The sequence below is a fragment of the Montipora capricornis genome, chromosome 11, assembly GCF_036669925.1.
Source record: "Montipora capricornis isolate CH-2021 chromosome 11, ASM3666992v2, whole genome shotgun sequence".
In the NCBI taxonomy this organism is placed as follows: Eukaryota; Metazoa; Cnidaria; class Anthozoa; order Scleractinia; family Acroporidae; genus Montipora; species Montipora capricornis.
This window is the reverse complement of record NC_090893.1, coordinates 18976076-18991482: the sequence shown is the minus strand read 5'-3', so window position 1 is coordinate 18991482 and position 15407 is coordinate 18976076. Positions and strand designations below refer to the sequence as shown.

Here is a 15407-nt window from a genome sequence, read left to right as displayed (position 1 = left end):
AAGGACTGAAGGACTTTGATGGGATGCGGAACCTGGTTATGCAATGGAAGAATACATGAGCATACCAAGCTTCCTTTGGCTTCATACTTTAATAGCTATTTCATGTTGGTACGTATATTAACTAACCTTGTTATTAACAACAGTTAGAATAGAATACAATACAATACAATACAATACAATACAACAGAATTCTATTTTTACAATGTATGACTTATCGTTAAAACGCGAACGTGAAACCTAAAATTACCCTAACATTCCTCTAAAAATATCTTCGTAGCTGAGTCTTGTACTTTCAGCGATTGGGGTTGAACTGGCGCTGCAATACAGGCATCGCCAAATAACCTCTAGACCTGATCTCACTGCCTCTCTGGACTGTTCCCTTGTAATGCCAGTCTAGCATCGCCGATGTTGCTACCTGTCGCTACCATCACATAGGAGTGCTTCTTGTCTTGAGGTTACTTCTTCGGCGCAAAATAAACAATAATAGCTGTCCATATCTAATAAGAGTCGTCGCGATCGGGAGTATTCTGAGAAGGTTAGTGGAGTGAGTTGAACAAAAATCACGGCCCTTTTATACTGCAATACCCGATCAAGACGGATCGAAATCGCACCTACGTGATTGGAAGATATTGTTGGTGTTAACTTTAATTAAAGTCTTGAAGCAATGTCCTATTGAAGGTAAAACAATCTCACCTCCTTCGGTAAGTGCCGTGCAAGCGACCATAAAGTCTTGAAACAATGTCCTATTTAAATGGGAAAAAATCTCACCTTCTTCGGTAAGTGCCACGCAAGGGACCGTAATTAGAGCTTACTGTGTTTATCTCAGTACATGTAATCAGTAATCGCAGTGTGTTTGGTTAAGTGAAACTGTGCAAGCGCTTACTTTCAGTGGCTTTTACACGTGGGCTTAAATTAAAAAGTTGCAAAAGAAGCATGTAGGCGAATCGACTTTACGTGTGTAGGCGAATCGACTTCAATGTAGGCGAATCGACTTGTAGGCAAAACGACTTGCGGGCGAAACGACTGGTTTCCAACCTGAACTCTACCGGCCACTACATCGACGTTTGCATCGGCACTATTTCATCCAGCAGAGAAGAACTCGATCAATTTATAACCTCCGCCAATTCTTTTCATCCGGCTCTTAAATGTACCTGGGAAATTCGGAAACTTCATTGGCTTTCCTAGATATCAAAGTTTCTATTAGTGGCAACGTGCTATGTACCAGTGTGCACTACAAACCAACAGATTCGCACAGTTATTTGTTGTATTCATCGTCACATCCAACACACGTCAAGAACTCCATTCCTTATTATCAATTTCTTAGACTTCGACGTCTATTTAGTGATGACTCCGAATTTTCCAGCATTTCAGAGGAGATGTGCCAGTTCTTCGAAAAACGTGGCTATCCTGTCTCTGTGGTCAAGGCGGGCCATCATTGCGCCTCAACAATTTGATCGACAGTCAGCACTACAAACGTCACAAAAAGATAAGAATGACAGAATTCCATTCACCCTCACTTTCCATCGTCATTCTTAACAACTTTAAATTACTCCAAAATAATCCCGAGACTAGTAGAATCTTTTCGCAACCTCCACTTATTTCATTCAAACGCGACAAAAACGTAGGCAACTTTTTAGCGTGCTCAGAACTAACGAGCACCTCGGCACTTTCAAATGCGCGCGCTCACGATGCAAAACTTGTCCTTTCATCCTTAACACTAATAATATATCGGAAACTAATCATATAAGCGAATCTGTTAAGATCACCGATCCTTTTACATGTACCACACATGTCATTTATTAACCTTTACGTTATGCAATAAATTATACATTGGCGAGACAGGTAGACGACGGCGTCCGATTCCGCAAACACCTTTGCGATGTTGAGAAGACTGACTAGGGTGCATCTAAGCCAGTCGCTCGTCATTTTAATCTCCCCAACCACTCCAAAAACCACATGGCTATCTGCGGCCTTTCTCTACATCAAGGTAGGGCTCAAAGCTGCAAGAATCTGGAACGGTAACTTATAAGCTTTAAATGAAAAAGATGACTTACATGTAACCAGTATTCATTTCAGTAACGATACAGTACCAATATCGGAGGAAAGTACGTTCATGTCATCAACAAATACATGTAAGGGCAGAGCCAAATGAGATGAACTAAATAGAACGAATTGAGTTCATCACAAGTACAACCTTTGATTCAATAAAGTTTGACGAGCTGTATTTGGATCAACCAACACTGCATGTTATATCTGTCCACCTTAGATGGACAGAACCTGGGACAAACATCAGACTTCTCATGAGTTGAACCAGACGCCGCCATGAAGTTGAAGCGTGCAACTTGCAACTCTTTTCCTTGGAACAAAGCGGGGGATTTTAGGACACCAATTATATGCCCAAATGTAAATATCCATGGACAAAAAGAAGTTCGAAGCTGTATGCACGGCAAAATGCGTAAGCTACGTTACATCCAAACTCAAAAAACCTCAGCTCTTCACCAGAGTTAGACGGTTCAAGGTCATGAACTTCTGGTCAAAATTTCGCTTTTGTATTTGGTTTGCTCTTAATATATAACTTCGATGTTTGACCCAACAATGTAAAAACATTTTAGTTCATCTCATGTGAATTCCCATGTCTGGCGGCTAGGTCCTAACACAAGATCAGTTTGGAAAAATTATCTCAACATGGCTGGCAACAGAGAAGTGTGTCAAATACAAAGAAACAGCAATTTTACTTTGTCTTGGTTTTTGAACTCTGAATAACCAAAACGATAAAAGAAGGGTGTACAAGAAGGCACGCAAGCTTAGAAAACTTAAGGCAAACAAAGCGTTAACGATAGCCAAAGTTAAAATTTAAGTTCTGGCCGCATGATGTTGATGTATTTCTGTTATAAACCAACATGAAGTCTTTATATTTAACTCTTTTAATTTTGATGCTATATTTTGATTTTAAAAAAAAACTCTTTTATGGAATATCACAAAGCTTGGAGACTTGAACAGGCTTGGTTGTTTTAACTGTTCTAATTCTAAATTATTCATTTGTTTACTTATTTATTAGCGGAAGCGACAATCAAGAAAACAAAAAAAAGACCCATTTTCGAATAACTACATATGGCCAGTTGTCAAATGAGCAGTAAGTCACAGGAAAGGTCTATTTTGTCACCAAGGAAAAATCATTTCTGAGACATAGAAAAAGCCAAAAGTCATGATTCGTGAGCTTTTTTGTTCAGATTGAACCAGCCTGAGCTTCTTGACCAATAGAGTAGCAGCATAAAAAGCACAAAGCTTTACATTATTTCTCATACAATCCCTCAATATTAAACAGCTGAAATGCAGTCAAGTTATCTCAAATCAAAAATGCCAGGAAATACCATTCCGAATTCGGAAGCTTTACACTCAAATCAATTAAAAAATAATAATAATGCTACACATGCACTACTGTTACAGTACTTTTGAAGCTGCATGCATCCTCTGAAGAATGAGGAGTACAAGATTACATGCTATTCATATGCCAACAAGTGGATGTGTATTGATTTCTAGAATCTGCACTTGCAGATTTGCCTCAATTTAAGCTTAAAACCCAAGCACTTACATGTACATATATTACTTTCAATTATTCGTTCATCCAACGGGGAAAATTAAATCATACATGTATCACAGGTGTATGGAAAACGGGTGTCTTTTACATAAATAATGGCCGTGATCATTTTCACTGTAACCCACAAACATAACATACATGTATAGCACAAATTTTACGTAATCAGAGCTTGTTTGCATTGTGTGCATGACTACATTGTATACAAAAAAGCTTTAAGTAATGATGAGCAACTTACCACTGTTGGTCCTGAAACAGACTGATGCTCTTTTGTGTGAGCTCAAGCAGTGGCTTCATCAAGGGAAAGAACTCTGCAATGGTGATTTGATGAGGTTATTACACTTGTCTATCAAAATTAGTCTCTGAATAAATACTTCTAAAAGGTTTGACTCTCCTAACAAAAATCATTTACCACACCCACACACATCACAATGCAAACAGAACATCGTAACTGCGGGATACAGCTGCACCTCTTAAGAGCTAAAGAAAAGTCGTGGCTCTGTTTGAACGGGACTCTGGCTCAGGAGAGTGAGAACGAAATTAAAAACACGGTGAACAGAATCGTTGAAGAAAGCGAAAAGGCTGATAAAACAAACACTGGTTTTCTTCTTAAGAGAAACATGTACAGTAACTGTACACGTGGTGTAAAATTATTACCACCCATCCCTTGGTAGTGTTCTAAGTATCTTATTCTGATTCAGAAGTGGATAGTCGTAGTGGAAAATACCACCCATTCACTTGAAATGTTGTTAAGTATATTCTAAAGTGGATATGCTGATACGCAGTACAAATAGTTTAAATATCAACATACAACTGGTCAAGTAGTTGGATACACGGACACACAACATCATGTCCTTATTAATAAGTGTGTTTATACACACTTCAAAGAGTATTTGCACCGAAATCAGAAGATGTACCAAGTCATATTTACTGATCAGTTTTGTCAAGAGTCACAAGAGGATCAGAAGGGGTACTCTAAGTAGATGGGTTAAGATAGCACTGGATGCTGCAAGCATAAACACAATGCAGTTCAATCCACATAGCACCAGACCAGTGTCCACTGCTACAGCTAAAGGGACTTCAGTCAGCTTGCAAGAGATTCTTAATACAGCTGCTTGGTCTGCTATGACCACATTTTTATGATACATGTAAGCCCATTGTTCAATGTTGCTGTTATGAAATAACTAATTGTTGTCTGTGAGGGAAGATAAACCTGTGCACACTATGTTGTGGAGTTTGACTTCATGCGGCTGTTGCTTTGAAAATTTCTCATGTAGGCCACAGGCCACAGGTAACGAAGTAGAATTAAAAAATTAAAAGAGACTTAACTGTTAAGGTGAAGTTTGATTGAAATTCTGCCGAGTTACAGCTGTGCCTTTAAACATTTATTGGATGAGGTTTTGTGTGATATCCAGAATAATCAAGGTCGAGGTAGGGGTGAGGCTGATAACCCTTACCTCGACCTTGATTATTCTGGATATCACAAAAACCTAATCTAATACTTGTTTTATTATACATCGAACCGAGCAAACCTGGAAGTCATGTTTTTGCTTCTTCACTGAGGGCAAGCAACACAAACCGCGTGAACTTGACAAGATTACCCTAAGAAATCATGCACCGTAGTCATACACAACATGATTACCCGTGACCTTGAGTGTCCTTGACATGATTATTGTATAATCTGCAGCTAGATGACGTCCTAGGCACTGATTTCGAAAATTCATTGTATGCTTTCGGCCAATCAGAAAAGAGATAGTGAGTTGAATGTATAATAAGAGGGATTACATGCAGTGTCCAAAATTTACTTAATTGGTGCAGGCACCAGGTGCCGATTAAACAACAAAAAAATTCAGTCACAAGATGCAAAAGTTTTGTCGCAAAAAGTGGCCATAATCTTTTGTTTTTGATCATAGACAGAAAAAATGAATTTCTAAAACACATTTTAAAGCAGAGTTTCAAGTATTCGTATTTCCTACTTTCCGAATGATTGAAAAAGGGTCAGAGACTACACTTAGACCTTACAATTTGTTTCCATTGAAACAAATCGAAAGGTGTCGAAGTTTGAAGATTGGACATAACACCTGTTTTGTTAGGCATGTACTTACCCCGGTTGGAGTACAAAGGTGGGCTAGCATGAATAACTGATTGACTGTGGCATACCCGGTGAAAGGAATACTGACATAAGTTTTGTAGTTGCTACAACAAGTTGAAAAATTGTCAAGACACTTTCATTAAGCCTTTAATACCTGCCGTATCTAGAATTTAAACCTTCTCCACTTCCCCTACCCTCTCCCCCTTTCAATGTTTACTGTTTAAGTTTTCAACATTTTTTTTGTCTTGCTAGCAACACTGATAAGGGGGGAGGGGGGCTGCAGTGTGAGAGATAAAAGGTAAATTAATAACGCCCCAAGAAGGTGAAGTGTCTCCAATATTTTTGCAACTTGTTGTTTGATTGATTCCAATCATTTTGCCAGTCCGGATTTGAATCCTATAGTGAAAACTTTCAACGTAGAAAAGCAGGAACTAAAGAAACAATTGTTAGATATTGTATAAGCTCTGAAACATTTCAGAAGTTTGCATGCAAAGTGCAAACCCCTGTTGTACCAAACACTAAAGGATATTAATTATTGACATAACTGTGACATCGATTTTCAAGTGTTTGGACTTATCATTGCTAACAGGGTGGGTCATGACCACTACCACGACCACGGTCGTGGGTTCAATTCCCACCCTGGTCAGAGTTTTTCTCTGTCATTGTGTGGGCCCATTTCCATTAGTAGGGCAAACGCTCACATGGTTCATATCGGATAGAAATCTAGCACTTCACCTTACACTCTAATCAGTTAAGTCTGTTCAAATATAAGTGCTACATGGCTAACGTTTGCAACACTGTAATCCTTCCTTGTATTTGTACATGTTCATTGCCGTGACTTTAACATCTTCAGTTCCCACGGCCTACTCCCGTCTGACCTTGTAGCTCAGTCGGTAGAGCAGTGGTGATCTAATCCGTCCCTGGTCAGAGTTTGAATGAATAAATTAGAAATAACGGAAAGGCATATTTATAGATTTAGAAATGCCGTAGCAAACTCGATTGTTTGATCTATGAAATGCTGTGGATTAAGAACAAAGGACCGAAACTGAACACACAAACTGATTCCATTCGCACAAAACTTTTTACCTGACTGCCTTCATGCTGATTTATTTCTCACTTTCTAAATCTATAAATATGCCTTTCCGTTATTTCTAATTTATTCATTTGACAATGATGACATGAAGTCGTCGAAACGTCATGTTATTTTACTATCATTAATTTTCTTGCTTAAACCATATTAAATGCCAAAGATATATGCCCTCCTATACCAATAAACAAAGTGACCATATGGTAATACAGTGACAACCAACTCAGACAACCGGCGTCAAAATTGTTGACACATTGACCATTCCTACCCTGTATGCCGCATTTCTTGTATCTTTTAGTCTTCTTAGGTAGTCCAATTAGCCCTCTTCCCCTCACAAACAATGTTGTAGCGTGATTCCCGGGATATTTGGGTACAAATAGGCATCATTGAATGGGGGAGGGGGGTGAATAAATTAGAGCATGATTCAAATTAAAGTGTTATTCTACACTCAAAAAGAACTGTTTAAACACAATATTGTGTCAACTAATTTTGTTGCTGATTGTAGTTCACATGCACTCCACTTTAAATAATCTGAAAGAAACAATTCAAACTTAACAGAAACATGATTAAGAACCCCAACTGGCCACAAGACCAAGGCAAACTACATGTATATGTGAACCAACCCCAGCAATACCCAAGACACCATTAAAAGTGAACGTCTGACCAGGAGTGCATCATTAGCACGTCAAGCAAGTGTGTAGAATACCATGTAGTAGAATAGGAATTAGGCAGTCACTATCCACAGGAGTATTACAGCGAGCTGGACAACAGTGGCAAGCATGCCAGCAAAACCGGTCATGCCAGCTCTATCAAGATGTGAAAGACCTCAGAGGCAGAGAAGTCTACCAGACAGATACAGTCAAGGACTTTGGGTTGGAATAACAACCTAGTCATTGAGGACTTCACCTCAAACTTTGTGATTGAACATTCCATTACTTTTCTTGTTAAAGACACTCAATTAGATCAAGCAATGCAGTTTGATTATATAAAAGACATGCAACAATCACTTCTATCTTTTGTCTATAACCCCCATGTCAACTACACACTTCTCTCACATGGCTGTTTGTTAAGAATTCAAAGCTCGTTAAGTAAAGCTAATGACAATGACTATTGTTTGAGTCCAGTCTCAACTGCCACACACTGATGTCAATACCTTCATACATGTACAAAGTGACATTCACTCTTGCCTAAAATTAAAACAGAAACTAACTTTTTTTGTTTATCAGGAGATTTTAACTTAAACCTTTTTGTCATAAAAAAATTGACAGGAAAATTTCTTGATGCAATACATGTATATGCTTATTTTCTTCCTTTAATAACTTACATGCCATACAAGAGTACCCCTATAACTTCTATTTCTGTCACTCTTGAGAACATTGTTTTAAAATTTTCTATTACATTTATAACATACTACATAGGAAAAGGTGAACCAATACTACATTCCCAAATTCCATTACGCTTGAAGGTCTACAAACTGGCTGAATATCTACAATCATCGCAATGTGACTACTGATTGTGCATGTTTCCTTAATGAGCATAAAATTAAGAAAAAAAATTAATTCCTGGACAAAAAGATTTGACACTTTCCTGTTGCTTTACCTTTTGAACCACAACTTAAAAAGAAGGCCAACAATGTATCATTCCCCCACCCCACCCAGGACAATGTTGTTCAGGAAGATGAGCAAAGAACCCATTTACATCTCAACAATGTGGTGGGAGGGGGGGGGGGGGGAAGGGGGCGAAGTGGCAGTGGCAATTAAGACTTCATTCATGCATAATTTTTTTTGATATGGGCCAGGTTCATGTACATGTATTAAACAACCTTGTCCAGGATTCTTGGTTAACTTCTGGTCTTCTAACATCCATTTAAAGAGAATTTATTTAATACGTGCAGCTGTAGCAGCATAAAAAAGACCAAGGTTCCATTTCCAATACAAGCCCTCAAAATTAAACAGCTTAACGCACGCATTTACAGGATAAAATGCAGTTGAGTTACCTCAAATCAAATCCGAGGTTGGAAGCTACATGCTCATATTGTAATACAAACCGGGTCACTATAATTTGTATTCATGTAGCAGTGACCTTTGAAGAACATTAAGGAATATATAGTAACAACACATGATATTCATAAGCCAATCTAGATTTGCCTCAATTTTAGCTTAACCCTGAGCACTTGAGTGTGAAGTGAACTTTGAATTCTTCATTCATCCAAAAGGGAAATTTGAATTATATATGGATCACGAGCGCATGGAAACATGTGTCTTCTACATGAACAATGGCAGTGATCTTTTTGACCATAACTTAGAGATAACATAACACAACACAAGTTATACGTAATTAGAGCTTGTTGTCATTGCATGGGTCATCTACAAAATTATAAGAATTTAAGTAATGATGAGCGACTTACCACTGTTTTTCCAAACAGATACTTTTTCATGTGATGTCAAGCGACAGCTTCGTCAATGGCAAGAACTCTGCAATCATTTGATGCAGTTAAATAAACTACTTGCACCAAACTCAGAAGATACAGTATTTACTAATCAGTTTTGATTAACCTTTGTGGCTGCTGTACAGACACAACCCATGTTAACGCATGCACTTGCTATCTCGTGTAATCCATCAAGGCAAGTCTTGCAACTCAGCAGAATTCCAATCAAGACTTTACCTTACATTAACTCTCTCCTAATTCTTAAATTACCTTGCAATGTTCCTTGTATGAATAATGAATCCACCCGCAAATAAATTAAGTGTAAGCAATACAGGAAGACTGTTTGCACGCCTGAATCACTCACAACTGACTTTACAAAATAAACATACCCGGTAAAAGGAATACCAATGGCTAGTTGTAAAACATGAAATGAGGAATGCCCAGGGTAATAGGAACTGGGACCAGGGACAAGGAAACAGGGAACCTCTAAAATAGGAAATCTCTAAAAGGGAGAATTACTAAAATGGGGAATCTCTAAAGGCAGAAATAACTAAAATAGGGAATCTCTAAAAGGGGGAATTACTAAAATAGGGAAATCTTTAAAATAGGGAATCTCTAAAAGGAGGAATCTCTAAAAGGGGGAATTACTAAAATGGGGAATCTCTAAAATAGGGAATCTCTAAAAGGGGGAATTACAAAAAGGGGGAATCTCTAAAAGGGGGAATTACTAAAATGGGGAATCTCTAAAAGAGGGAATTACAAAAATGGGGAATCCCTAAAAGAGGGAATTACTAAAACAGGGAATCTCTTAAAGGAGAAATTACAAAAATGGGGATTCTCTAAAAGAGGGAATCTCTAAAATGGGAAATTACAAAAATGGGGAATTACTAAAATAGGGAATCTCTTAAAGGGAGAATTACTAAAATGAGGAATCTTTAAAATACATGTAGGTAATCTCTAAAAGGGGGAATTACTAAAATGGGGACTCTCTAAAAGGGGGAATTACTAAAATAGGGAATCTCTAAAAGGACGAATTGCTAAAAGGGGGAATCTCTAAAAGGGGGAATCTCTAAAAAGAGGAATCCCTAACATCTTTTTAACTCCTAAGAAAGTGTGACAGTCATCAATCACTGGGCAGGAAATGGCTTTCAAATAGCACTGCATCAAAACATTAGCAGCTGGCAACTTCTTACTGCGATCGCAAGTATCTCATACAGTATATTTATTTAATATATGTAACCATAGATGCATCAGTGAAGGTTGTAAACACGCCTTAGACCTTACGATCGGCTCACTTGGCGTTCTTTCTCCACCTCTAGTGGTATTGAGGAGGCTCCGCAGAGGACAACATCAGAGGCGATTTTGCTTCCACTTGAAAGAAAGTCAGTGTAAAAAAAACAACATATTTCTTAGGTCACTGAAGGATGTAGCGTCCCTTTACATGTCCGTTTCAAGGGATTCATATTAGTCGGCCTTCACAAGCTAACAGATCAGCCTTGCAAATTAGCAATGTATAATTCTTTGCAATGAACACCGCTCCCCTTTTTGCTGTGTTAAACATAGTCAATTTTTACATCCACCATCCACAGGCATCTTATGACGTAGGGCAACAAAAAAATTAATTGCCTGTCTGCAAATAGAATTGGTGGGAAAACATGATGGTGTTTACTTTTCTTGGACGCATGCATACAAAAAAAGCCATTCACACAACAGTAGTGTACAACTAAATTCAATAGTAATGAGAATATGTAGAATCCAAAGCATCCTTGTGTTATATTGTTGCCTTTTCGAGTCATTTCCTTAATTTTAATTCCATGGTACTCAAGTTGATGGATACCTCATCATTCACTTGCACACAAACACATAAAGGGGAAATCTGAGCAGTGCATGACGAAAAGCATGAAAGACCAATTAAAGAAATACTAAATTCTCCCAAAGATGTTGGACATGGCGGGAAAACCATAAAAAAATATATTTTCGCGACAGGCAATGTTTTGTCTTTTCTCAGCCGAGTTGACATTAAGTAAACAATTGGCTGACTTTCAGTTTCCCTTGGCTTTTGGATTTGCTAGTTGCTAGTCAAGGGACCTTTGGAGCCGTGTTTTTGGTGTTTTCAAGCTGAAGGAAAGCCTGCAGAAAATGTTATTGTAAAAAAGCTGTTAAGTACAGCTCAGGATTTTACGGCAATGTTCATCAAGGAGGCCAAGCTTTTAAAGGATTTACACCAAAACAAACATTGTTTCATGTTTACAGTGCGTTGTCAAATTCCGCTCATGGCTGATATCCCACAGTGCAACCAAATGTCAAAAAAAAGATTATTCTTTCACTTCTTCTTTTGCTCGAATGGTGAATTGTCAAAGGTGGTTTATATAGAAGGACTCACTTCTCTACTCCTCTCACGTTGTACGTTTTTTCAAAATGTAATGAGCAAGGTTTTCTGACTTTAAAGCCATTAACTTGTCTTCCAGTTTCTGTTCCGGCTTTACAACTTTCACATTGTATGTTTCCTTCATATGCATGTTTCGTCCGCAGTTTTACGATCGAAAGAGTACTTCGTTGATATTTTAATAGCAGGCATTTCTGTGTGAATTGTACCGGTAGTCAACAATTGCACTGTTAAAATGGATGCTTGTCATTAAAATCAACCAATCAGACCTCTCTTAATTTTCGTGGTCTCGGAGATTCCCCTTTTTAGAGATTCCCCCTTTTAGAGATTCCCCACTTTAGGAATTCCTGCTTTTAGAGATTCCCCCTTTCAGAGATTCCCCATTTTAGAGATTCCCCCTTTTGGAGATTCCCCACTGAAGCAGTGTTCCAGATAAGAGTCAATAACCCGACAAAGAAGGCTTCCTGACTCGAAAGATGAAATTTAAATATTCAGTTAAATATTACAACAAAATGTCTGGGTGACCCGTCAAATGGTATAAATAATCCCCCAATTGAAAAATTTAACTGGAACTCTGTTTAGAGATTCCCCCTTTTAGGGATTCCCTCTTTTACAGATTTCCCCATTTTAGAGATTCCCCCTTTTAGAGAGTCCATATTTTAGTAATTCCCCCTTTTAGGAGATTCCCTATTTTAGTAATTCCCTCTTTTAGAGATTCCCTATTTTAGTAAGTCCCCCTTTTAGAGATTCCTCATTTTAGTAATTCCCTCTTTAAGAGATTCCTCATTTTAGTGATTCCCCCTTTTAGAGACTCCCTATTTTAGAGATTCTCCGTTCCCTATTTCCCATTCACTGCTCTCATTCTCCAATTCCCCATTCCCTGTTTTAGAACTAGCCAAGTACCAACATACTTGCTAGCTTTCACCAAACGTTCTGAGAAAATAACAGGAAGGGAGTAAAAAGTAAGCTTAATCAAAACTGGTTGATTATGCTTAAATTACACGTAGTTGTTCTTGTTCATTAAGAAATGGTTATCAATGAGCAACTTACCACTGTCGCTCCAAATGGATGCAGAATGCCGCCAGGTCAAGCAATAGCTTCGTCAACGAATCGAAAAGAAATGAGTCTGCAATTACGATTTGATGTGGTTATTACATTATCTAGTATCACGATAAAACGATCATGTTGAATATGTAGAGGGTTTATCCTTACACATAACTCAAAGTAACTTAAAATTCGACGATCAAATTTTGTAACTTTATGAGAGAGTTTAACATGGATCAATGATGTTTCAGTTCTGTCGCAAAGCGAGACATAAGACTTACTTATGCATGTACAATTAGTCTACTAGCTGCTCGGTGGGACTTACGTACATGTAGTTTTCCAGAACAAAACGTGTTTTCGTATCCTTTCAATTTTCCAACCACAAACTTCCAATCTGTTCTTACTTGCCTTATCTATCACAAATGACGGACAAAGTTCTGAGAAAAGAGAAACCAAAACGTCTGTGTTGCGATAAACAGCTGAGAGGCACTTCCCACAATAATCCGAAAATAAGAGAGACCCTGGGAAAGAGGTTGCTAGGTATGTCATGTGGGGACACATGATTTGGGTGACCCTATTTAATGGATGAATGATAGAATGGAATGGGGGAATTGCAGAACACACGGAATATTCTAAAATACGGAATACATGGAATATTCTAAAACACGGAAAATATTGAATATTTTGAAACGCGGAATATACGGAATATTCTAAAAAGCGGGATGAGAGGAAAGTCTTTTAAGAAAGGAAATAAATAATACATTTTTTGCCCGTGAGTATTGTGCGTAAGATAAAGAAACTTCGCATGATAATTTTACATTTCCTCGCGACCAAGGGTATAAAAACGTGTTAAAGAAGAGATCATACAAAGTGATTCACCTCTGGGCGATATGTTTCCCCGCTTCCGTTTTTGTGCCTCTCGGACTGTGTCGAAACATCACAGGCGCACTTTCTTACACTCAGAGAAGGAAAAATGGAGAAAGACGTTGATAAGTGTCTCAATTGCCTTAAAAACAGAATGTACGACATGTTGTCGTTTCTTTTTCAAGATGATTTGCTAAATCAATGCCTTTTTGAAGGTCTTTGTTACAAAACCTGCTTCGTTCATACACGAATTCCCTGGCAGATGTTGTTATGATCGGTCACAGGCGAACCACCTTCAGTCGTTGTTGTTGTTATCGATCTGTAGAAGGATAAATACATTACAGCGGTTGCGATTTGGTCGGCAATAAAGTTTGTGTGTTATTTTATTTTTATTTTTATTTTTTTTTGGTCGTTCCGAGCTGTTCTGGGCGTCATTTACGAGATCTTTTCCCGACCACCAGTTAGACAGTCAAGAAAATTGACAAGTCAGGCAACACCGAGCCGCCGGCCAGTGACCTGTCTTGTTCAAGCGGGAACTGACGCCAAACCAGTGAAATTTTCACGTTAAAAACACCAGCAACTGATCGATTAGGGATGTCCTCACACCGTCGCTGAATTTGAGTTTCAGTACAACCCGACTGTTGCCAAGCGTTGACAAACCAACGGTCGTGTTGAACCGATTGGTAGATTTGAATAGACTCAAATGCTTCGAATTCCTTTGATCTGATTTCTTGCACCAATCATGCTGAGAAAGCATTATTATGGATTTCAGGATCGCCTTTCTCGGTGAATTTTCGAAAGATGACGCCCAAACTCGACGAAGGTATGAGAACATCCCGCGAGGACATGTCGTGAGGAAATGTAAAATTATCATGCGAAGTTCGTTATCCTATGACTACTCACGGGCAAAAAAAATGTATTATTTAAATCCTTTCTTAAAATACTTTCCTCTCATCCCGCGTTTTAGAATGTTCCGTATATTCTGCGTTTCAAAATATTCAATATTTTCCGTGTTTTAGAATATTCCATGTATTCCGTATTTTAGATTATTCCGTGTATTCTGGAATTCCACCATTCTACCGAATAGGGTCACCCCATGATTTTGTCCCCAAAGTAGGTGGAAGTAGGTGTAGTAGCAGTGTACTTGATGTAATAATAATAATGATAATAATAATAATAATAATAATAATAATAATAATAATAATAATAATAATAACAATAACAATAATAGTAATAATAATAATAACCGTAATAATAATTTAATAACTTCTAGAGCGCGATTTACATTCACTGATCAATAGCGCTTTACAACTGAAAATACTTACTTACTTACTTATGCTTAGTACCCCTCCTGGGGCATAGGCCACCTACAAGAGTTCTCCAGCTATCTCTGTCCTGGGCTTTCCTTACTAGCTGACTCCAGGTCAGCCCCAATCTCTTGATATCCGCTTCCAAGTCCCGTCTCCACGAGTTCCTAGGCCGTCCCCTTTTCCTCTTGTCTTGTGATGTTGGTAGAAGGCTTTCGGAGAGTGTGGTCTATCCATCTCCAACGTCTCATCATGATCTCAGCATCTGCAGGCCTCTGCTTGGTTCTTTGCCAGAGGTCTTCGTTGTTGATGGTGATAGGCCAACGTATCCGCAAGATTCTTCGTAAACATGAATTGATAAAGGTCTGCAGCACCTTCTTTGTAGTTGCCACTGTTGTTCTCCAGGTCTCTGAGCCATATAGTAGAACAGGTTTGACATTGCTGTTAAAGATCCTCATCTTAGTCTGAAGTGTCAGATCTTTGGAGCTCCAGACGTTCTTTAACTGCAGAAAAAATGCTCTCGCTTTGCCAATTCTGGATTCAAAGTCAGCGTCTGTGCCCCCCTGGATGTCAACTACACTACCCAGATAGGTAAAGGAGTTTA

The 15407-nt window shown here is 38.4% G+C and overlaps 2 protein-coding genes across 4 annotated transcripts in view; one reads left to right on the top strand and one right to left on the bottom strand.

The window, feature by feature from the left end:
* LOC138024401 (G-protein-signaling modulator 2-like) overlaps positions 1-13121 on the bottom strand; it is a 24191-nt gene extending 11070 nt beyond the window's left edge. For 2 of the 3 annotated variants that reach the window (XM_068871606.1, XM_068871604.1), the window contains exons 1-4: positions 12962-13121; positions 12639-12714; positions 9182-9248; positions 3834-3906 (exon numbers count right to left, since the gene is read on the bottom strand). The gene's annotated coding sequence lies outside the window, so the exon portion shown is untranslated. Of the gene's footprint in view, positions 1-3833; positions 3907-9181; positions 9249-12638; positions 12715-12957 lie in introns of all 3 variants that reach the window. The other variant, XM_068871605.1, reaches the window with a different exon arrangement.
* The window catches only part of LOC138024398 (uncharacterized), a 532828-nt gene that overhangs the window by 373862 nt on the left and 143559 nt on the right, over positions 1-15407 (top strand). The window lies entirely within an intron of this gene.